Here is a 24694-nt window from a genome sequence, read left to right on the forward strand (position 1 = left end):
TGGTGATCCCTGGATCTGAGCTCCTGTTGGCATTGAGCTGTGGTTTGTGAATCATCTCACTTCAAGAATATTCTGATCCTTTTCTGAATCACACGACCCCTGGTCAGAATCTTCCTCATCCTCTTCTTCTCTGAAATCCCACTGGCCCTAAAATATATGAGTAGGGGAAGCTTCAAGACAATGGAAGTGGTTCATGCCCCAGGACTGCAGCAACTTAAGATATTTGGCATCCTTGCTTTTTTTCGGGTGGAGGGGCACGTCGGATCCTGGTTCTTTGTCCAGGATTGAACCTGTGCCCCCTGCATTGGAAGTGAGGCGTCTAACCACTGGACCTCCAGGGAAGTCCCTCAGCGCTTGCTTATAACCTTATGGGGGATGTCTCAGGGACGCACTTTCTCCAGTTACCTCCTCACCATGCTGTTCTGTCTCCCCTCCCTTTTCCAGGCTCCAGCCCTCTCCTCATTGGCTTCTTGCCTCCCTTCCCAAACACCTGATGCATTTCTTCATTTGCTTGTTTCTTCAAGTCCAGATCCCACCCTGGAGCTTCACGTCCCTCTAGTTTTCAAGGTGTTCTCCTTAAAAGGGAATTTGCTGCCTTGTATTTAGAGTTAGGAAATTCACTCTTTGGGCTCTGAGCTTCCTGGCACCCACAGCAAAGAGGGGAAATATTCATTACAAAGTTCACTGTGCTTGTAAATTCAAAATAGACCAGCAGTTGTTTAGCATAAGTGCAACTTTTTCAGGCTCTGGAAACTCTCCTGCAGTTCATGACAACGGCGGGGATAGTGTAAGTACCACTCCCCACTACCTGCCTCTACTATGGTACATCTAGCTCAGCTAGTGACTTTTGAGTTTAAATCCTCTAGAAGAGCATTATTAATCCCATACAGTGAAGGCATTTACTGAGTGCCAGGAATAATGCTGGTTAGAGAAGAACATAAGACAGAGATGATCCCTGGCCTCCTGAGCTTGCAGTCGAGGTAGGCATGGCCAAGCAGGAGGTCAGCTTTGAAGCAAAACGTGGTGTAAATGGGAAAACACAGCAGAGCCTGGGCTAGTATTGAAGGGTTGGCAAAGGCTTTCCAGAGGGAGTGAAACCTACCACGAGGCTTAAAGGGAAAGTAAGATTTATCTGAGCAAAACAGAGGAAAACAAGTTCTGCACAGAGAGAAGAGCCTCTGATGAGAGAGCCTCCAGGACGAAATGCCTGGAGGTGAAAGGGACAAGACACAGGATTAGAGACTGTGGCAGATGCCGTCTTGGGGTACCCAGATCCTCTTCTGCAGGACAGCTCCCCCAGTGCTGCTACTGCGGTGTCAGCTGCTGAGGGCTCAGCTGCCCCCTCCCCAGGGGACTTGCTCTTAGCTGACAGGAGGCACCTCATCTGGGAAGTTACTGGCCACTGCCCCCTCCTGCACCCCAGGGTGGCCACAGCCATGAATGGCTGAATCAAGGATTCCAAAGGTGGCTCCTCTTGCCTCCTGAGGGTGAGGGTGGGGTGGGGAGAGGGGGTTCTGCTTGAACTAAGACAGCAACAAAGGGAAATGTTTGAGACCGAAATCTCTAGACGTACTTGGTTTAAATTTGACTCCCATATGTTAGCAAGTTGGGTTTCCCTGGTGGCTCAGTCAGTAAAGAATCTGCTTGCCAATGCAGGAGACATGGGTCCCCTCCCTGGGTTGGAAAGATGCCCTGGAGAAGGAAATGGCAACCCACTCCAGTATTCTTGCCTGGGAAATTCCATGGACAAAGAAGCCTGGTGAGCTACAGTCCATGGGGTCACAAAGAGTCAGACACAACTTAGTGGACTAAACCATCCCTACCACCATTAGCAAGTTAGGGCTCTACTGACTAAAGTTACTGTTGTTTTCAATGTAAAAAAATTCTCATGTGATATACCCATATAGATTTCTGGTGACCAGGATCACAGTTCATGATCCTGATCTCCTCCAATCTCTTGAACTTGTAATTAAGGACACCAAAGACTCAGCAAATCCTGACATTTGGGTAAAGTCTCTCTGAACCTCAGTCTCTTGAAAGAGGTATGGCTAGAATAAAACATACCTCAAGAATATCTCATATCTTTGACCTCCTGGGATAGATGAGGACAGGAATGCCTTATAACCACCATCTCCCAAGTTCTGGTAATATCTTCCTCCCGCCAAGTGAGAAGAGTTTGCTTTCTGCTTATGATTCAGTCTCTTATGAGTCTGACTAGTGTGAATCAGTGGAGTGTCTAACCATGCATGCAGTGACAAATGAAGTTTCTGAACCTACAAAAGCAGACACTAAGTCAAGACGCTGAGACTCTCAGAGACTAACCTGGAATAGTCTTCTGTTTCCATTTCTCCCTCCATCCCCTCAAGAGCAGGGCCAGTGACGTGCCATAGCAGAGCGGGTTGGGGGCTGGATCATGAAGGGCGAGTGGAAAGAACTCCAACAAGACCCACTTCCAAGCAAAGAAGCAGAATATCTCCCCACGAATACAATGTGCTTTTTAGTTTCTTGCTCCCAGGCAATCAGTATAAGCCATGAATTAAAGATAATTAGTGACCTTCCAGAAAATGCAACTGTAATTATAGACATTTAAATGCACTTAGTGCATTGGAGAAGAATCAATTGTTTCACAGTTCACAGAGGGTCCTGTCAGCTGGAGGGTAAACTCAGCACCTCCAGTAAAACTTGATAATCATTAGAAGTGTACCAGGCTTCAGGAAAGCTGGATCTCAGAGGTGCATGCTGGCCTCATAGTGGAGAATGGAACATTCAGCCTTCAATGTAGTGGAAAACCCCAATGATTCATCGTGAGCTGGGTGCCAAAGTCCCCTAGGGTAAACATGCTCATTCCTTTCCTTTGGGCTCACAGACACCTTCTAAGTGCCAGGCAGTAGGTAGCAGGGATACAGACAGTAAAGCAGGTATACACAGTTCCTGCCTCCTCCGAGCTCATGGTCTATTTAGCCAGGATGGACAATAAGTCAAGCAAAACAGGACAGGGTGGAAAGTGACATATAGGGAATGTACATGTGTACGGGTTTCCCAGAGAGAGTGACTTTTAATTTGAGACCTAGAGGATGAAGAGAGTAAACAAATCATATGTTACAGGCAGAGGCTCGGAAGGAGGGGGAACCATAATCTAGGCAAAACACAGCGAAACCTGGAGACAAGAAAGAGCACACTTCATCAAGGGATGGCTGGTGTGGGGGTTTGAGAAGGAAGTGTCCAGAGAGGGACAAAGGAGGGGAATTACAAATTAAGTCCAAATACTTAATTCCAAACACAATGACAGACCCTGGATGGCGTTACATAAGCAAATAACAGAAGCTGGCTTTGAGACACGTAGAGACTCGACTGTCCTCCAGTATGTCCAGGAAAGGAAATGTCATCGCTTCCTTGGGTTGTTTAGTCTACTGCACAACTGAAAGGAACCGTTTAGCGTCACCCTAGACATCTGTTCTCAGCCACGCTGGGCCGCTCCACACTCCCGACTGAAAGACCTCGGGTTAGTTCCAGTCCCTTGGTGTGGCATCCAGGGGGGCCTCACCCACCTCTGCCCGCCCCCACCCCCACCACTCAGCCCTGGCCCCTGCAGGCTGACACTCAGGAGGTGCTCAGTAAATATTTGTTAAATGAAAGGAGGGTGAATTGCTTCTGGGCTTCTATAGTAGCTCAGAGCTTTGTCTGTGTTGAGCTCTCTCTCACATCACACCAGCCCTCTGACTCAAAGGAGCTCTCACTGTTCAAGTCAGCTCAGAAATCTGTCCTCTAAGGCTTTTCCTCTGGCAGAGCTGTGGATCCTCCTCTGAGTTCTCTGGGCTCTTTCTACGTTGAGTAGATTCTTGTTATTTGCAGTAGTTAGCTTTTATAAAGTCGTTGCAAACGCTGAATTAGTGAACACCCAACCATTGCTCTCAAGGAAAATATAGCCTGTTTTCTGTGAGCCTCTGATCACAACATCTTCATCAACTGATCAATGCATAACTTTGTTTTACGTGTTTCTATTTAAAAGTACCTTATATAATACATATTGTTAAAAAACCCTGATGCTGGGAAAGATTGAAGGCAGGAGGAGAAGGGGACGACAGAGGATGAGATGGTTGGATGGTATCACTGACTCAATGGATATGAGTTTGAGCAAGCTCTGGGAGAGAGTGAAGGACAGGGAAGCCTGGTGTGCTGCGGTTCATGGGGTCGCAAAGAGTCGGACATGACTCAGTAACTGAAAAACAACAATAATACGTATGTTGATTCATTAACATTGAACTCACAGTCAACAGAGCTACAACTTATGCTTGAATGAAGCATGTGTAACATATGTATTTTCCACTTATGCCATATCATAGCCTTCTTGTCTTAAAGAACAGTAGACAACACTTCAACATCACGATGGTGGACCATTTTAAATAGTGAAATCACCAACACAAAGCACAAAAATATGAAAAACATAGGCACCAAATTGACCCTGAAAAGCACACTACACACAGTAGGATTGCTGAAGCCAGAAGGTAGAATTTGCCTAGTTCATCCCCAGCTAAGATGTGCATGTTGGCAACTCAATTTTTCACTATCTAAGAGTGATTGCAGAAGCCCTGCAAGTCCTGATTTTCAGTTCAGTTTAGTTCAGTCTCTCAGTCGTGTCTGATTCTTTGCGACCCCATGGACTGCAGCACGCCAGGCTTCCCTGTCCATCACCAACACCCAGAGTTTACTCAAACTCATGTTCATTGTGTCGGTGATGCCATCCAACCATCTCATCCTCTGTCGTCCCCTTCTCCTCCTGCCTTCAATCTTTCCCAGCATCAGGATCTTTTCCAGTGAGTAAGTGAGTATGGTAATGAGTATGGTAACACAGTAAGTAACAAAGGCTGGATTTGTACACAGGCTATCTGACTCGAGAACCCACATGCTTAATAGCTGGGCTATCCTACCTGTGAATTTAAGTCCTTGTGGAGAATTATCTGGAAAGGAAATACAAGACCTTCAGCATAATCTGCTGCTCAGCCCCTGAGTGTGGCAGTTGATCCAGCTGGAGAGGAAGTAGGAGTGGCTTCTAGGAGGAAGCAGAGCTGATGGCAGGGGCGCTCATGGGTGGTCCCCCATGACATCGCTGAATTCACTCATTGGTTTTCATGCAGAATCTGGCCTCTGTTCCCCAATACTGAATTGAATCTCATAGACAGAGTTTTGGGTGAAGTAGAAAAGAATAGCTCTATTGCTTTGCAAGGGAAAAGGCGCTACAGAGGCAAATGCCCCCAAAACTGTGTGTCCCAACCTGGAGGGGGTAGTGTGGAGTTTAATAGTAACGGTTCAAAGAGAAGGGCATGATCAGCTGGGAAATTCTTCTGATTAGTGAGTGGAAGTCAGCATCATCAACCTTCTGATTCCAACCAGTCTGCAGTCTACCTGCTTGTGGGCAGCACACTGTTAATTTCTCCCACCTGGTGGGGGTGCAGTACCTGTAAACTAGCTTAAACAGATAGTTATATGTATCCCTTGAAGAGGAGCCAGGACTCTGACCTAAAGCTGCACTGTTGTTTCTTGACTGTTCCTCTCCGGTCTCCAGGTCCCCTCCCTTCTCTAATAACAGCTATTTAAATCTGCCCGTTGGAACTCAAGGAAGGTCACAGAGGCTGAATGAAGCTTACAGTAAGTACTCTAGGTACAAACCTTCAAGTTGCAAACTTTCAAAGATGCGAGCGTGCGTTCACATGTCCAATCACGTGTCTGGCAAATATTGTCACGTTCATGTATTGTGTACAGGTGGCTATGCTTTTGTGTACTTTACTGTACAGTTCTGTAGAGTACAGTAGTACAGTATCTTTATTTCAAGCCCAGGATATCCCGAAGCAAGTGTAAAGGCAGTGGGGATGTAGCTGGTACTGATAGCAACCCCTGTATGCGGCTGTTGTACTGTACTACTGTACTTTTCAAGATACTGTACTGTAAGATTAAAAATGTTTGTTTTTGTGTTTGTTTTTTGTGTATTATTTGTGTGAAGAGTATTATAAACCTCTTATGGTACAATACCATATAGCTGATTATGTTAGTTGGGTACCTAGGCTAACTTTGTAGGACTTAACGAACAAATTGGACTTACGAACATGCTCTTAGAACAGAACTCATTTATACGTAGGTGACTGACTATATTTCCTGTAATGAAGAAATGGGGGACACAGAAAGTCTTTTGTTCCCAGGAGCCCCACAGGATGATGCTCAGGTTCAGTTTGAGGAGACAAATGACCAAGGCAGTTGTCTGGAAGGAAAGGTTTCTGCTTATAGGTGAATTGTTCTGCTTGGACCTATTTGCCTGAAGGCAGGGGCATGGGTGCTTCAGGGCCTTGCCAGGGACTTGGCAGCACCAGCATGACAAGGGAGGTACCCAGAAGCAAAGTTTGGGGCCCAGAGGGGACGTGACCTTGGAGTATGAGTGTCTTTAATGTAGCAGACTGGCATCTGGTTATGTCAAAAGTGGTAAGCGGTTCTTCTACCACCCACCACCCAGGATCTAGAAGGTTATGTGTCGGGCAGAAACCTTAGGAATCACCTCTCATGTTCTCTGGGGTCAGAAGTGGCTATTCAGACCAGGCCAGAGTCCTAGCTATTGAGTCATTGGCCATTATCTGGCTGATAGTGTTGCCAGATTGCTGGGCCTTGAGGAAATGGCTCAGGGAATAAACGAGTATGGGAAGAAATACCACATCAGGTACTGAGCCATCCATAACACCTTCCTTCTCCAAGGGGAACTACGCTCAAGGCCCTGTTTGCAGCCTGGAGGTTCTGATTCGGGGGGTGATTGCGCGCGGCTGTCAGTGCACGCTGCTGCCACTCGCGGGCCTCCTGTGAGTCCTCTCAATGGTCGCGGGAGCCAGCTTAGACGCACTGTGCCTGGAAGAAGACTCTGAAATGGCTCCAGTGAGAGCAATTTCCATACTTCAGAGCAATTCCAGGAACCTTTCCGGGGACAGAAAAGCCAAGATCTCTAAAGAAAGAATAAAGCGGCAGCCGCTGCCTGTGCACAAATTCTCCTTGGGCCTGAGGGAACACCTGGGCTTTACCTCCATCCCCACTCCCCGCCCCACCCTACAAGACGAATCAAGTGCCAGCTCACCCAGACTTCTCCTCCGTGGCTCCCCGTCTCCTGCCACTGCTCTGATGACTTCATCTTGGTGAAGAACCAACCTGCTCCCCACCCCCAGCACTTCTCAAGGAACCCTCCCTCTCGAGGAACATCACTCCGCTCCCTTCCTCCTTCTGTTGGGGGCATCTGAGGATAGGGTCAGGATCACTCCATTGGGTGGTGACATTTCCATCTTTAATGAATTCTCCCTTGATCATAATTTATACTATCCAGGTCTAATCTAATTTCTTCAGGGCCTTGGCCTGTGGACTTGTGATCTTTTGTACGACGAGAGTGGATCTGGTCCAGATGAACAAGTGGGTGAAATCCGTCTCCTTTAACCCACACCATGCCGTTCTCTTCCTTCTCCAGATACTGCCTACTCCTGATCTACTGCTCCCCAAGCCTTCCTTGTCCCCCTTGCAGCTTCCTTTTGCTGTTATTGGTCCTGGACCCTCGAGGCTTTCACGATTAGGGAAGAACACATACGAATGCTTAACCAAAACAAAGTGTGTGAGTGCGACCAGCCTCCAATGTTGTCTGAACATGGAAAACAAAAACCACAAAAAACAAAACAAAACACCCAATCTGACTCCAAAAGCATTGAAAAGCAACACATGTGTGTTCGGAGGTGTCCTGAAGCAGCTGTGTGTTATACAATACCACATGGAGAAAGACTTCCGAAGAATTCTGCTTTTGAATCTCCTCCTGCAGTCCCTTCAAGAAAATTTTCTTCAAGAAAATTAGAGATACCAAGGGAACACTTCATGCAAAGATGGGCTCAATAAAGGACAGAAATGGTATGGACCTAACGGAAGCAGAAGATATTAAGAAGAGATGGCAAGAATATACAGAAGAACTGTACAAAAAAGATCTTCATGATCTAGATAATCACAATGGTGTGAAAACCCACCTGGAGCCAGACATCCTGGAATGGGAAGTCAAATGGGCCTTAGGAAGCATCACTACAAACAAAACTAGTGGAAGTGATGCAATTCCAGTTGAGCTATTTCAAATCCTCAAAGATGATGCTGTGAAAGTGCTGCATTTGATATGCCAGCAAATTTGGAAAACTCAGCAGTGGCCACAGGACTGGAAAAGGTCAGTTTTCATTCTAATCCCAAAGAAAGGCAATGCCAAAGAATGCTCAAACTACCACACAATTGCACACTTCTCACAAGCTAGCAAAATAATGCTCAAAATTCTCCAAGCCAGGCTTCAGCAATAAGTGAACCTGAACCGTGAACTTCCAGATGTTCAAGCTGGATTTAGAAAAGGCAGAGGAACAATAGATGAAATTGCCAACATCCTCTGGATCATTGAAAAAGCAAGAGAGTTCCAGAAAAACATCTATTTCTGATTTATTGACTATGCCAAAGCTTTTGACTGTGTGGATAACAATAAACTGGAAAATTCTGAAAGAGATGGGAATACCAGACCACCTGACCTGCCTCTTGAGAAACCTGTATGCAGGTCAGGAAGCAACAGTTAGAACTGGACATGGAACAACAGACTGGTTCCAAATAGGAAAAGGTGTACGTCAAGGCTGTATATTATCACCCTGCTAATTTAACTTATATGCAGAGTACATCATAAGAAACGCTGGGCTGGAAGAAGCACAAGCTGGAATCAAGATTGCCGGGGGAATATCAATAACCTCAGATATGTAGATGACACCACCCTTATGGCAGAAAGTGAAGAAGAACTAAAGAGCCTCTTGATGAAAGTGAGAGTGAAAAAGTTGGCTTAAAGCTCAACATTCAGAAAACTAAGATCATGGGATTCGGTCCCATCACTTCATGGGAAATAGATGGGGAAACAGTAGAAACAGTGAGAGACTTTATTTTGGGGGGCTCCAAAATCACTGCAGATGGTGACTGCAGCCATGAAATTAAAAGACACTTATTCCTTGGAAGGAAAGTTATGACCAACCTAGACAACATATTAAAAAGCAGAGACATTACTTTGCCAACAAGGGTCCATCTAGTCAAAGCTATGGTTTTTCCAGTAGTCATGTATGGATGTGAGAGTTGGAGTACAAAGAAAGCTGAGCACCGAAGAACTGATGCTTTTGAACTGTGGTGTTGGAGAAGACTCTTGAGAGTCCCTTGGAGTGCAAGGAGATCCAACCAGTCCATCCTAAAGGAGATCAGTCCTGGGTGTTCATTGGGTGTAATGTTGAAGCTGAAACTCCAATACTTTGGCCACCTGATGAGAAGAGCTGACTCATTGGAAAAGACCCTGAGGCTGGGAAAGATTGAGGGCAGGAGGAGAAGGGGGTGAGAGAGGATGAGATGGCTGGATGGCATCACTGACTCAATGGACATGAGTTTGGGTAGACTCTGGGGGTTGATGATGGACAGGGAGGCCTGTCGTGCTGCGGTTCATGGGGTCGCAAAGAGTCAGACTCGACTGAGAGACTGAACTGAACTGAGCCTGCAGTCCCATTCCTCAGGAGAGCATATTTTCTCCTCTCCCTTTATCTTCCCAAACTTTTCTGCCCCAAGCGGCTGGCTCGCGTGCCTTTTGGCCCAGCCACCCCACTGTGGGGATAGCTTTTCCTGCTGTAACAGGGAGGAGCCAAGTGACTCCATGGTGGATGTGTTTCTTTGTCTGGAACCTTTGCTTTTCATTGATAATCGTACATATTGGCCTGCCTCAGGGAACCCTGCCCCTCTGCCTGAATGGTAAATCAAAGTGGCTTTGTTCAGCTCACAGGGAGACAATCTGACCCTGCGCACCCGTGATTGGCTGCAGAAAAGAAGAAGCTGAAACGTCCCTTCCTATATTGCAAGATAAATAGCCTTTTTACTTCACTTCCTCACCTCCTCTCCCTCTCTGTTCTATAAAAGGAACTGGCATCTGGACCTCATAAGATGGCTTTTTGGAGACACAAGTCTGCTATCTTCTTGATCTGCCAGCTATCCCAGTGAAGGCAGTATTCCTTGCCTCAACACCTCGTCTGCTGATTTACTGGCCTGTTGTGTGGTGAGCAGAGTGAGCCTGGACTCGGTAACACTGCCTCCTGGATAGTCTTCCCTCTTTAGCCCCGTAATCTGCTCCATTTTCTGGGCTTCTTCAGTTTTGCCTAACTCACAATAACAAGCCTTGGCGTAGGGCAACAGAGAGAAAAGTTCTGAGGTGGTAAGGAAGGTGATGTGTCACAAACAAGTGGAATGGGTCACAGCCGTGGTATTATCTGACTAAGCTGGTTCTTCCCTACTGCGTGTGTTGGTGGGGGGAGGTATGCAAAATGTTCTGTTCCACTTAAAACCCATGGCTCCTTTGAGCTGTGCTCAGATAGGTAAGTGGAGCAGGGACTTCAATGTAGGAAAATATTCTACAATTTCTAAAATCAGCCACTGATCATGTGGCTTCTCATGTTTCAAGCTATTTTGCAAATGGATTAGTTCAGAATCTGGCTCCTGACTTCTGTTCTAGTATTACCTCTAGCTACTTGCCCACATGTTTCCTTCGTTCTGACCTTGCTGGATTCTTAGCAATCGTTTTAATGTATCTTGCTGTCTTAAGCTGATGTTGTTGCTGTTCAGTCACTAAGTTGTGTCTGACTCTTTGTGACCCATAGACTGCAGCACGTCAGGCTCCCCTGTCCTTCACCATCCCCCAGAGTTTGTTCAGATTCACGTCCACTGAGTTGGTGATGCTATCTAACCATCTCGTCCTCTGCCACCGCCTTCTCCTTTTGCTTTCAATCTTTCCCAGCAATAGGGTTTTTTCCAATGAATTGGCTCTTTGCATCTGGTGGCCAGAGCACAGCTTCAGCTTCAGTCCTTCCAACACCCTCAATCCCCTGCTTCTGTAAAGTATGCTCTCTGCTGTAATTGCCAGTCACTTCTCTGATTTCCCACTAGACTGTGAACTCCCGATTCCTAACGAATCTGACAGACAATTGTTAGGGAAATTTTAAAAAGTCTTGTTTAGGCTTCAGAGACAAAGCAGAGCAGGCCACTGACCTTGCTTCTAACCTGCCTGGCCACGGCCCTGACTGTGAGCGACTGTGAGTGACTGTCTGCTGTGAGTGCAAGACTTGTAGCACCTCAGATAAGATGAGGGAGCGGGGAATCTTGAGATTGTTGAGCCCCTGAAGGGGCCTGGCCAACCAAGTCCCAGACTTAGCAACATTCCAAGTTTAACAAGACAGAACAAACACCATTAACATGAAACCAGGCTTGCAATTTGGTCACAGATTGGTGATGATATCAGTGTGTGTCCTGCCTGGGATTATAAGAGGGAATCCTGAGCTTCAAACTTTGAAGTCTCACCCATGGACCCTTTCCCAACTGGGACTCCAGATGTGCTGTGCAAGCACAGCAAGACCGGGAGCTGACTGTGGCTAAGATCATGAACTCCTTATTACCAAATTCAGACTTAAATTGAAGAAAGCAGGGAAAACCACTAGACCCTTCAGGTGTGACCTAAATTGAATCCCTTACAGTGGAAGTGACCAATAGATTCAAGGGATTAGATCTGATTGACAGAATGCCTGAAGAACTATGGACAGAGGTTCATGACATTGTACAGGAGACAGTGATCAAGACCATCCCCAAGAAAAAGAAATGCAAAAAGGCAAAATGGTTGTCCAAGGAGGACTTACAAATAGCTGTGAAAAGAAGAGAAGCAAAAAGCAAAGGAGGAAAGGAAAGATATATCCATTTGAATGCAGAGTTCCAAAGAATAGCAAGGAGAGATAAGAAAGCCTTCCTCAGTGATCAACGCAAAGAAACAGAGGAAAACAATAGAATGGGAAAGATTAGAGATCTCTTCAAGAAAGTTAGAGATACCAAGGGAACATTTCATGAAAAGATGAGCACAATAAAGGACAGAAATGGTATGGACCTAACAGAAGCAGAAGATATTAAGAAGATGTGGCAAGAATACACAGAAGAACTATACAAAAAAGATCTTCATGACCCAGATAACCATGAAATAGATGTTTTTCTGGAACTCTCTTGCTTTTTCAATGACCCAACGGATGTTGGCAATTTGATCTCTGGTTCCCCTGCCTTTTGTAAATCCTGCTTGGACATCTGGAAGTTCACGGTTCATGTACTGTTGAAACCTGGCTTGGAGAATTTTGAGGATTACTTTGCTAGCATATGAGGTAAGTGCAATTGTATGGTAGTTTGAACATTTTTTGGCATTGCCTTTCTTTGGGATTGGAATGAAAACTGACCTTTTCCAGTCCTGTGGCCACTGCTGAGTTTTCCAGATTTGCTGGCATATTGAGTGCAGCACTTTCACAGCATCATCTTTTAGGATTTGAAATAGCTCAACTGGAATTCCATCATCTTCACTAGCTTTGTTTGTAGTGATGCTTCCTAAGGCCCACTTGACTTCCCAATCCAGGATGTCTGTCTCTAGGTGGGTGGTCACACCATCGTGATTATCTGGGTCATGAAGATGTATAGTTCTTCTTTTGTATAGTTCTTCTGTGTATTCTTGCCATCTCTTCTTAATATCTTCTGCTTCTGTTAGATCCATATTGTTTCTGTCTTTTTTTTGTGCCCATCTTTGCATGAAATATTCCCTTGATATCTCTAACTTTCTTGGAGAGATCTCTAGTCTTTCCCATTTTATTGTTTTCTTCTATTTCTTTGCATTATTCATGTAGAAAGGTTTCTTATCTCTTCTTGCTATTCTTTGGAACTCTGCATTCAAATGGGTATATCTTTCCTTCTCTCCTTTGCCTTTTGCTTTTCTTCTTTTCTCAGTTATTTGTAAGGCCTTCTCAGACAACCATTTTGCCTTTTTGCATTTCTTTTTCTTGGGGATGGTCTTGATCACTGCCTCTTGTACAATGCCACGAACCTCCATCCATAGTTCTTCAGTCACTCTGTCTTTCCTGTTACTCCAAACAGAAAGGTTCTAAAGATTTAGTTGTACTATCTTAGTCTCATTTCACTGGTAGGTACCTTTGGCTTGGCCCCAGGCTTCAGGCAGGAGATGGATTCTGATTCCCTTCCACTCAGAGGATGCTCTTGGCACCTTTCTCATTGAATTGAACACCTGGCCTCCCCACCTTCTTGCTGGCCCAGTTTTGCTTGTACTGCATAGCTTCAGCTCCTGCCTACCTTTTTCTAAAGACTTCCTCTATCTTCTCAAACACTATGAAATGTTCCCTCTTCTGTGGAGGGAACACATTATATTCCCTCCACATTATGTATAATCTGTTACCGAGAACATATTATATTATGATCATTTATGTACAGCCCCGTCTTCTTAACAAGAGTGTAAGGACTTTGAAGGTAAAGATTATGCCCTATCTGTCTTGCTGTTCAGTGCCTGGCACAACGACTGTAGATTAGTGAACTTGAATTTGAGGGGTTTCAGGGCCTCTTAAGAAACCCAGTTTTTTTACTGTAACTCAGAAGTGAGTCTCCATTGATAGAACATGATATTTGTGGAAGATAATTTACAGACATAACCAAAAGACATGTGTTTGGACTCTGAAAATGATGTTCTAATCTGCCTGTTGTGTGCTAACTTGGGCAAGGCCTTTTATTTGCTCTCATTTTGCTCCTTTGAAGATATAATTGCGTCTTGGTTCTATATTTCTATTGCTCATTACACTGTTCCATACCATTTCATTCTGAAAATAAAACAAAATAGGATATTTAAAATTAATGATGTGGGGCACAGCATTTTTTTTTTTTCTCTACCTCCAGGCAGAATTAGCAAATGGCTTGAACACCAGCCATTCTTTTTATTGGAAGCATCTGGGTTTCATTAGAGTAAGAAAAATCACTGATTACGAGGGGAGAGGCCCCAGACCTACATTTCAGAGGATCACTGGGATGTTTATTACTCCTGCCACCTCCTTCCCATGTCCAGCAGGTTTGGGGTGGCTACTTCTGTTTCAAAGCAAGTTGAAGAGGCATTGGTTTTGAAATTTGAAAATGCCTAGTATAAGGCATTCCACATTAGTTTCATCTTCAAAGATTCAAAAAATGAGCAGTTTCTTGGATGACACAAGCTCTTATGCCAGAGTTCTGTATCTTTTGTGACTATCCTTGTTCGTGAAGAAACCAAAGTATCAGTGGGGTCTACTGATCATTTTTTTTTAATGTTATTCAGCTTTATTTCTTTCATTTATTTTACTTGTAGGATAACTACTTTACAATAGTGTGGTGGTTCTTGCCACACATCGACATGAACCAGCCATGGGTGCACAAGGGTCCCCTCATCCCGAACCCCCTCCCCACCCCATCCCTCTGGCTTGTCCCAGAGCACTGACTTTGGGTGCCCTGCTTCATGCATCGAACTTGTACTGGTCATCTACTTTACATATGGTAATATACATTTCAATGATATTCCCTGAAATCATCCCACCCTCACCTTCTCCCACATAGTCCAAAAGTCTGTTCTTTACATCTGTGTTTCTTTTGCTGTCTTGCATATAGGATTGTTGTTACCGTCTTCCTAAATTCCATATATATGCATTAATACATTGTACTGGTGTTTCTCTTTCTGACTTACTTGACTCTGTATAATAACCTCCAGTTTCATCCACCTCATTAGAACTGACTCAAATGCATTCTTTTTTTATAGCTGAGTAATATTCCATTGTGTATATGTACCACAGCTTCTTATGAAAGTAGTTGAAGGTTTGTCTTTTCCCCCTCAAGCACCATAACTAGCTTAAAATGGAATTTGCAAAGACACACAATGGAGCCACCATATGAGGGGATAGAACATTCAGTGAGAGGTGTTACAAGGGTACTAATACTACTATAATAACAGTATTTGACTTTGTTTATGAGTTTACATACCAAGTCCTTTACTCATCCTATTGTAATTGGATATGTGAGTTGGAGAAATGTTATTAAAGGTCTTTCTGTTTTCTTAAGCTTGGTTCTCTCTTACCTCCCAGCTGACTAACACAGAAAAATCTGACTTCCTCCTCTGGTGATCACCTTGCCCTTGGAAAACTTTAGCAGGATTAGGGGGAAGCAGTGGACTAGGTCTCCTTAACTTACATGTTTGTGTGTTGCGGTTCATGTTAATTATAAACCTGAAATTGCTGAAAATGCAGCTCAAATTGGCTTAAACACTAAAGGGCATATATTGATTCACATGCTGAAAAGCCTGTAAACACCAGGCTTCTGTTAAGGCTTTACCCACAGCAACTCATGTTAACACGGTGGACCCGGGGGCATTTTTTTCTCCTCTTTGCCTTTCTCAACGTGTATTTCCTTGAGTGGCCACGAGATGGCTGTAAGTAGCTTTGAGGGTTAAGGACTTTCTTGTTCAAATCCAACAGAAAAAGAAGACTCTTTGGGTAGTTTCAAAAGAAGAGTGAAGCCATTTTCTCCAGAATCCTTCAGAAAAAGTGTCTTTGTTTTGACTGACTCTAATTAGGTCATCCCTGGACCAGTCATGGTGATGGGGGAGCAGTGAGACCTTCAGTCTGCTGAGGCCCATCCCTGGAATCGTGTGGTCAGCTTCCCTGCAAGGACATGAGCTCTCGAAGCAGGGGATGGCCACCCAGATAAAATCAGGGTACTGAGTCAGAGGGACTGGGTGGCACGTGTTCTCAAACAGCACATTTCTTCAGGAAAGAAACATCTTCACTCCCTTCTCTGAGCTTGGAGGCAAGAGAATTGGGGGCTCAGTCAGGACAGGAATGAGGCACCGAGGAAAGGAAGCACAAAGTAAGCCAGCCTCTAGTCTAGCCCGGGGTTTGGAGAGACCAAGCGACTGACCTGTGTCCTCCCAGCCCACCTGGTTAGAAGCCCCTCCCTAGGAAGAGTGTGCCTTGGCCAGAATTCCTGTCTGCACGTGCTTAGGGCTTCATGTAGAGCAGAGCGGTAGGCAACTGGTTCCCAGTTGATTCAGTGATAAAAAATCTGCCTGCCAATGCAGGGGACTCAAGGGACGCAGATTTGATCCCTGGGTCAGGAAGATCTCTTGGTGTAGGAAATGGCAACCCGCTCCAGAATTCTTGCCTGGAAAATTCCATGGACAGAGGAGCCTGGTGGGCTACAGTCCATGGACTCGCACAGAGTCAGGCATGACTGAGCACCCACGCAAGTAGTATGGTCAAGCACAGAGGTATGGCAGGAATCGGAGATTCAGAATGTCAGCCACCTTCACATTTATCATCACTAATCATGAAAGAAGTATCAACAGATCAATACGAATATTCACCAGTTTTATGATAATAACTCAATCAGTGAACTTTCCTGTTCCTTCTTTTCTTCATTTGTAAAATGAGGATAATGGGATCTTAGTAACCTCCTTGCTTATTTTCTGTTGAGGATTTCAAGACAGAACGTTTCTGCTCTTTGTCCCATAGTTTAGTCCTACCGCATAAAATTGGGAACTTCCACCCCACACCTACCTCTGTTGGCTTCTCTTTCTTCCTCCATACTAGCCCCTCCCAAAGGAAGGAGGCGTCGCACATTTGATTAGTCAGCTATCTATCATTCGTATAGTTTAACCAAGTTGGAAATAATATCCAAAGAATTATTTGTCCTTCCATTTAATATTATTGATAGACAGATCATACAAGAGTAAATGGAAAAGGCCTGCAAATAGGGTATGCATGAGTGCTAAATCGTTTCAGTGGTGTCTGACTCTTTCCGACCCCATGGACTGTATCATTCCAAGCTCCTCTGTACATGGGATTCTCCAGGCAAGAATACTAGAGTGGACTGTGATGCCCTCCTCCAGGGGATCTTCCCCGTCCAGGGATCAAACCTGCTTCTTTTATGTCTCCTTCATTGGCAGCCGGGTTCTTTACCACTAGCGCCACCTGGAAAGCCATATTTCCTGTATTTTGCAAAGAGAAAACTGAGGTTTGTTGCATATCTGTGATAGAAAGCTTCGGCCAAGACCACCCATTCCCAAATCTCAGTCGGCCCTTCACCCTGGCAATAGGACCCAGAGAAGGATTTCTCCAGGTATGGAGAAAGCCCCTGGGGTGTCTGTTAAAAATGTAACTTCCAGGATCGTACCACATCTCTGAATCAGCCTCTCCAGTGATGAGGCATAGCATTTGCAATCTTAACAAATATCTGGATAATTCTCAAGCATATTAAAATTTCAGAACCTCTGTTTTGGAAAGCTTAAGTCATAGAAGACAGAAAAAATGTCCAGCACTGTGAACTAGGGCTTCTGAGCTGGGCTAGATCTGCACAAACTTTACCTTGAATAGAAGCTGGATGAGCAGCCAGATCTGATCAGAAAATGTCATCAGGCCTGTCCTATTGCAAGCGAACCAGTAGAAATGGGTGCATTTGGTACATGTGACTATCTGTACGTGCAGCACATGGTTCCTGGGTTTTGAGCTATAGGGAAAGAAGAAATGGCCTAAGAGAGGTTCAACATAGCTGTTAACACTATCTGAGAAGCAAGTTACCCAGTTCAGTTGCACTAAAAATCACTCTACCTCCTGACATATATGAAGACCTTGTTGTTGCATAGTCGCTAAGTCTTGTGACCACATGGGCTGTAGCCCACCAGGTTCCTCTATGAGATTTCCAGGCAAGAATACTGGAGTGGGTTGCCATTTCCTTCTTCAGGGGATCTTCCTAACTCAGGAATCAAACCCAGGTCTCCTGCATTCTCAGGCGGATTCTTTACCACTGAGCCACCAGCAAAGCCCAATACCTAATGGGGTATAAAATTTGCATTCCTACTATATTACTGCCATGTTTGGCTGCATTCTGGCCATGATCTTTATTGGAGCTTCCTTTAGGTGTGTTGTGTATGTGTGTTGGTTGGGGGAGGGTAGGAGTGTTGAAAGGAAGGGTGGGGAAGAGAGGCAGTAAACTGAGTACACCTATAAATCAGCCTGATGTTTTATAAACTGCTGGTTGTGATAGACTGGTGGGTTTTACAGCAATTCCGTGGCCAGAATTTTAAAATGGGGTGGAAAGGGATGAAATGCAGAATAGGACAGACTAGAACAGATCACCGTTTTAACCACAGTCAGGGAGGTATGCTGCCCTTCATAGGATCGAAGAGTCGGACACGACTTAGCGACTGAACAACAGCAAGGGAGGGAGGGGAGACTAGTGAATCGGGATGTAAAATTTCTTAATTCTGGTAGTGGTCAAAATGTTGGAAAACTGCTGGGTTGGAGAAAAACTGCATTGATAAAAGACCAACAATTTAGATTTTTATCCTTAGCCAAAGGTCACGATATCAGGCCTCTTGATTCCAAATCCAATGCTTTTTTTTCTCTTACATTAAAAAGAAATTATTTTTGGTTGTGCTGGGTCTTTGTTGCTGCACTTGAGCTTTCTCCAGTTGCTGTGCTCAAGCTTCTTATTGTGGTGGCTTCTCTTGTTGTGGACCACAGGCTCTAGAGTGCATGGGCTTCAACAGTTGCATCTCTCGGGCTCTAGAGCGCAGGCTAGAGAGTTGTGGCACATGGACTTAGTTGCCTCACAGTATGTGGAGTCTTCCTGGACTGGGGTTCGAACCTGTGTCCCCTGCCTGCATTGGCAGGTGGATTCTTAGCCACTGGACCACCAGGGAAATCCTCTGTTACATTTCAATGCAGTATACACTTCCCTTGGTCTGCAGACTCTTTGTGCATTTTCACTTCTAACAATTGAATAATGGGTTAATATAACTTTATCCTTCTATTCCCCTTCTATTGAGTATTTTGGTAATTTCATTTGTTAGCAATTATAAATAATTCTGCCATGAATATTTTTATAATTATAGGCTTGCTGTTATAAATTACTTATACGGGATCCATTTTCTGCTATCTTCATTTTTATGGCTCTTACTGAAAAAAAAGAAAAAAAACAACCAATTTACACTTCTGCCAACAACCATTTCCCACTAGTCTCCCAGGTACTAAATGTTATCATTTATCCTTATACTGTTATCTAATATGTGTTAAACAGTCCCTTATAATTGTTTTCATTTGGATTTCCTTAATTACTTTTGAGGTTTAGTGTTTCAATGTCGGTTTATGTTGGCATTCCTGATGTACATGCTGCCTATGTGTGTCCCAGACTTCTTCTCCACTGGGAACCTTGTTTGAATGACTCATTACATTTTAAACTTTAAATATGCAGCCATATTTATGGGAAACTTTTATAGCAAACATTTTTCCTATTCCATTACATCTCTTTTTGCTTTAAATTTGAAGCATTCCCTTACATCACAGTTTTACATTTTTATATATGTAATTCTATTCATCATTATTTTTTCCTTTGAATTGCTTCATGATTTAGATCATAATGTAATTCTATAAATCATTATTTTTTCCTTTGAATTTCTTCCATGATTTAGATCATAAAAAGAAACAATCTTCTTTCATAAAAAGATCATCTTATACTTAGAAAAAGCATTATATTTAATTTCTTGTAATATGATTTTTAATTCTGATGTTACATACATAGAATGAAAAGTTCCTCACTTTTGTGGCATGTGAGGGTGTACGTCATGAGTAGAATTGTTACAGCCTTTTTGCCATTCTTCTAAATCAGTCATTCTCAGTGAGTAGTCCCAAGCACTCATCAGCGGCATCAACAGCATCATATGATCAACAGCATCATATCACCTAGGAACTTGTTAGAAATGTGAATTCTTAGGCCCCCTTCCACACCTACAGAATAGAAACTCTGAGAGTAATCTATGGTCTAATAAGCCCTCCAGGTGATGCTTATTCACTATTTTAATTCAATCCTAATGCATTTTTACTTGGGTGCAAGCTCAGTGCAGCGACAGTTACACTCACTTCTAACTTTTAATTAATTGATAGTAGAAATCAGCTGCCTTTGCTAGGCAATGCTCTTGAAACACACAGAGCATCATTTCTTCAAGTTATCAAGATGTCTAACTATGATGTCCCCTCTACCTCCTCTTCTTATTAGTGTAGCCAATTATATGCCCAAGCCTTCAATTTTCAATTTTGCTTATAACCATCCTTCATGCAACACCCCTATTACTACTTGATAAGTTTTAAAGTTTGCATGAAGCTGTTCTTGCAGTTACCCTCTTGGGTTATTAGCTTTAAGATATTATGTGTATTTTTATCTTTGTTCATGGAGAATTTCTCAGCTGTGCTTTCTGATTATTTCCTGCTCTCATGGGTCTATGCCTAGTGGTTCCACTGCTGATTTTCTTCCTTCTCCCAAGGTCAATTTTCAAGCACCATTTAATAATAAATATAAGATTGGCAAAGATAACATCCTTAAAATATTGTTCTAAGATATCAAAGGAAATGTCATGAATTTTTCAGGAAGAAAATAGGAAATATCAATGTTGCTAACCAAGAATGCCACTAAGTATACAGGAGGATTTTCAAAGGGCAGGATGTTGATGGTGTCACAGGAAGTAATCCAGGTATGGTTCTGGTTCTAGATATTCACAAAATACAGGAAGTAATCCATGAATGGTCCTAGTTCTAAATATTCACAAAATACATATAATCAATTCATCTGGAGTTGACCAGGCTCTGGAGGAGCTGGTCAGTAAGCGCAAGTGTCCAACTGCCAACACTATTGGAGAAGTTCTCTAGGATCATCCTTTTTCTGATCTATTTAATTGCCAGTTATTCCCATCTGTGAAGGCTCACCCTGATTAGTCAACCATTCCTGCAATATTTGGCCTAAGTAGATGCCCCTCTTCATACCTCAGCTGGTCTCTACAGTACGAGATGGATGCAGCGGAATAGAACTGTATTCCTACCAGAGAAGCACCAGCTCCAACAGGTGGTGCTCTGGAGAGGGCTTTACCCAAAGAGTGATCCTGGGGATCAGCACCTGCTTTCAGAACACTTCACAGTGCATCCCAAGCACTGACTAGTTGAGCCTGGCGATGTTCAAACCTTGCCAGGCAAAGGGTGTTTGAGAATGCTTAACCAGACTGGAATCTATAAGTGGGATAAGCACATCCATATTCCATGCCTTGGGCAACCAATGAAGTTAAGTTGTAAACATCCCTCAGTGCTTTTCACAGCAATGAACTAAGCTTATCTCACCTTTTCCCAACTTGCTGCTATTCTGATTCCCTCAAGGACAACAGTTCAGACTCCACCTCAGACTTTCCCGTTCTAGACCTCCGCAGTCAGGATATTACACTCATAGGGTCCCTTGGGATGCAATCCACACAGGAAGAAGCCTTGGGTGTCTTCCCAGGAGAGTTCTGGGAGGTTGCAGATATTTATTACATATATCCACTCCAGAGCCACACCTACACAGAAGCAGTGAAGGATCTGGGTGTTCTGGAGTCCCTGTACCTGGATAAACTGGGCGCAGCGGAGAAAGCCACTTTGGTGGGCAGGTGCCACCGTAACTAGACGATTAGCGGAAGTAAGGAACTGCCCACTGCACTCTCTGGTTCTCCTCCTCACATCATTATGGAGGCCTTCTGGATAATCTTATCTCCCAAGCAATTTTAAAGGAGTTTAGAACAATTTCCTATCCTTGTCTTACAGCTACAAATCTTATTATTTGTAGCCAGGACCTATGACCTATTTGGGGGGAAAGTGAAGAAATAGGTTGTTTCATGTTTGAGATACAGCAATATCCTATCAATTGGCTGCTTAGGACTTCAGGACTTCAGTTGGTCTGAGGGCCCTGCACCTGAGAACTGAGTTAGTATGTGACTCAGAAGGTCACTCAGGGATGGGGCCAGGTAACCGGAGCCACTGACTGGGGGCTGCTGCCTTTGGCAGCTGTCCTGGAAATCTCACCTGTGCAGGATGTGTATATTTCAGTTCAGTCAGTCGTGTTCGACTCTTTGTGACCCCATGGACTGCAGCATGCCAGGCTTTCCTGTCCATCACTAACTCCTGGAGCCTGCTCAAACTCATGCCATGGAGGCGGTATGCCATCCAACCATCTCATCCTCTGTCATCCCCTTCTCCTCCTGCCTTCAAGCCTGCCCAGCATCAGAGTCTTTTCTAATGAGTCAGTTCTTCACATCAGGTAACTTCAGCATCAGTCCTTGCAATGAATATTCAGGACTGATTTCCTTCAGGATGGACTGGTTTGATCTCCTTGCAGCCCAAGGGACTCTCAAGACTCTTCTCCAACACCACAGTTCAAAAGCATCAATTCTTTGGCATTCAGCTTTTTTATGGTCCAACCCTCACATCCATACATGACAACTGGAAAAACCATAGCTTTGACTAGACGGACCTTTGTTGGCAAAGTAATGTCTCTGCTTTTGAATATGCTGCCTAGGTTGGTCATAGCTTTTCTTCCAAAGAGCAAGCATCTTTTAATTTCAGTGTATTTTAATTTTTTTAATGAAATTAAAAAATATGTATATTTATATATATGTAAATTTATTTGGCTGCACCAGGTCTCAGTTGAAGCTTGAAGGAGCTTTTAGTTCCTCATGTGGGATCTAGTTCCCTGACCAGGGATCAAACCCGAGCACCCTGCATTGGGAGTATAGAGTCTTAGCCACTGTACAACCAGAGAAGTCCCATCTGCATGGTACAGTTCTGAGAACAAGAGGATTCTGAGAGCCCAGCAAGTCCAGGACCCTGAGCATGATTGCCCTTTTCTTAACTGGCACCTCAGGAAGGACTTTTCTGGCCCTCTCCTGAAAATTAGAGATTTAGGCATTCACACCATCTTTCTTATATATCACAGAATATTGACATTAACTTACAGTGGTGACTGTATGTTTCTGGAGCTTCCCAGGTGGCGCAGTGGTAAAGAATCTGCCTACAATGCAACAGACATGGGTTTGATCCTTGGGTCGAGAAGATCCCATGGAGACAGAAATGGTATCCCACTCCAGTATTCTTGCCTGGAAAATTCCATGGACAAGGAGCCTGGTGGGCTACAGTCCATGGTGTTGAAAAGAGTCAAACATGACTGAGCACACATGCCTGAAAGTGACTAATTTCCCCACTCACAGTACTGAGTACCTGGACACCCATATCCGTGGTCAAAAGACTGCTCCATGGGCAAACAATCAGAGTTTATGGCTTGGATGATCTTAAGGGATTTCATCCAGATCATGAAGGCCTACTGAGGCCATTCCCACTCTGCAGAAAGAAGAGTGACGGGAGTATTTGTGCCTACCAGACATGGTCACTCTCCTTCGGAATGTACTAGATGAACAGTGACGCCTTACACTTCAGTTGCCTTTCTTATAAAAGCTAACTTCATTATTCCAATAATGATGAAATATTAATTGACTGGATTAATGCTGCTTATATTGTAAACAATTTTGTTCTGTTTATATTCATGCATCTATTCATGTAGCAAGTATTTATTGAGCTGCTTTATGTATCAGACACTATTGTAGGCACTGCTGATACGATTATGGAAAACTAAAGATTCCTGTACTCAAGGAGCTTTTACTTTGTGCTTCATTTTCCTCAGGAAACATACTGGTGGCTTTCATTGGATCTGAGATTTTTGTCAGGACATCTCAAAATGATGTCAGAGATCACTTTTTGAGGATGACTATCCCCAGTTTGAGGTGGCCTCGACATGGACCACATTCGTGGAAAAGAAATAGTTTCCTTTTGTAATATCTGATATGAGCGTTTTCTATTTAATTTTTTTTTCCTTTGGCAGCAAGAGATTATCAACAACAAAAACATAAGGCAGAATTCACGAGTAGGGTTTTGTTTGGTGACATGTGGGAAGCATAATACTTAATTTCAAGGCAATATTATGAGTTTTTAATGTAATTTGACAATGTTTGGAAAGTCTTCCTTGAAAATGCTTATTCTTGAAATAACCGTGCATCTCACATGGTAGATGTATTTCATGAGAAAAAAGAAAGATTTCATGATTTCATGCAAGATCAAGCAAGAGTTTTCCTTCAATACCGGAGCGCTATTCCCTTTTGTAAACACGTGCATTCTTTCTGTGAAAATATCCTATCTACATCATTGTGATGGTCATTGTTGGTTCCTTACTCAAAGTATCCCCTTCATTCTTTTTTGCTAGCAGAATTATTTACTTTAGGTGGTTCTGGCTGAACTCAGAAGATGAACCCTAATTAGTCCATGATCTCATCTTCCTTAAGGGATATTGGTTTAGGCATGAATATTTGATGTAATCTGGCCAATGAGAGATAAGGAGAAATCTGCATAGGGGCGTCTGGGAAGGGCTTCTCAAAGGACGTGGATGAGGAGAAACCCGTTTTTCCCCCCCGGCTTTGAATATTATGAGATGAGGATGGGGTGCTTGAAGTTTATAGTTGCAGACATGAGAGGACAGACTAAGGACAAAAAATAAAACCACATAGAGGACAGCAGAACATTAAAATGAAAAGAACTTGGGTCTTTGTGGTGTCCTTTAACCACTGAACTAACCATCTTGGAATCTCTCTGAATTTACTGGAGGTAATAAATCCCCTATTATTTGAGTTAGTTGTCTCCAAAATGATAGGAAGAAAATAACAGAACATCTATTTCTATTTTAGCGCACACATGAAAACAAAAAAACTTATTTAAAATAGATAGTTTGCAATTAGTCACTTTATTCAATCCATCATGTGGCAGAGGCTGTGTCTCCAGACAGACCCTGGAGACAGGAGTGGGCGTTATACAAAGCAGAGTGGTGATTTCCTCCATGTTTTCTTTGTTTGCTTGTTTGCTTCCACAATACTGTGACA

The 24694-nt window shown here is 43.7% G+C and overlaps 1 long non-coding RNA gene across 1 annotated transcript in view; it reads right to left on the reverse strand.

Moving 5' to 3' along the window:
• Nucleotides 1–13610: 13610 nt before the first annotated feature.
• LOC145527204 (uncharacterized) overlaps nt 13611–24694 on the reverse strand; it is a 34222-nt gene continuing 23138 nt past the window's right edge. Inside the window, exons 4-6 of the long non-coding RNA XR_014069571.1 lie at nt 18330–18878; nt 17286–17427; nt 13611–13727 (exon numbers count right to left, since the gene is read on the reverse strand). This is a non-coding gene — a long non-coding RNA (uncharacterized LOC145527204). The remainder of the gene's footprint in view (nt 13728–17285; nt 17428–18329; nt 18879–24694) is intronic.

The sequence above is a fragment of the Giraffa tippelskirchi genome, chromosome 11, assembly GCF_054371585.1.
Source record: "Giraffa tippelskirchi isolate mGirTip1 chromosome 11, T2T-mGirTip1v1.2.pri, whole genome shotgun sequence".
NCBI classification, from domain to species: domain Eukaryota; kingdom Metazoa; phylum Chordata; class Mammalia; order Artiodactyla; family Giraffidae; genus Giraffa; species Giraffa tippelskirchi.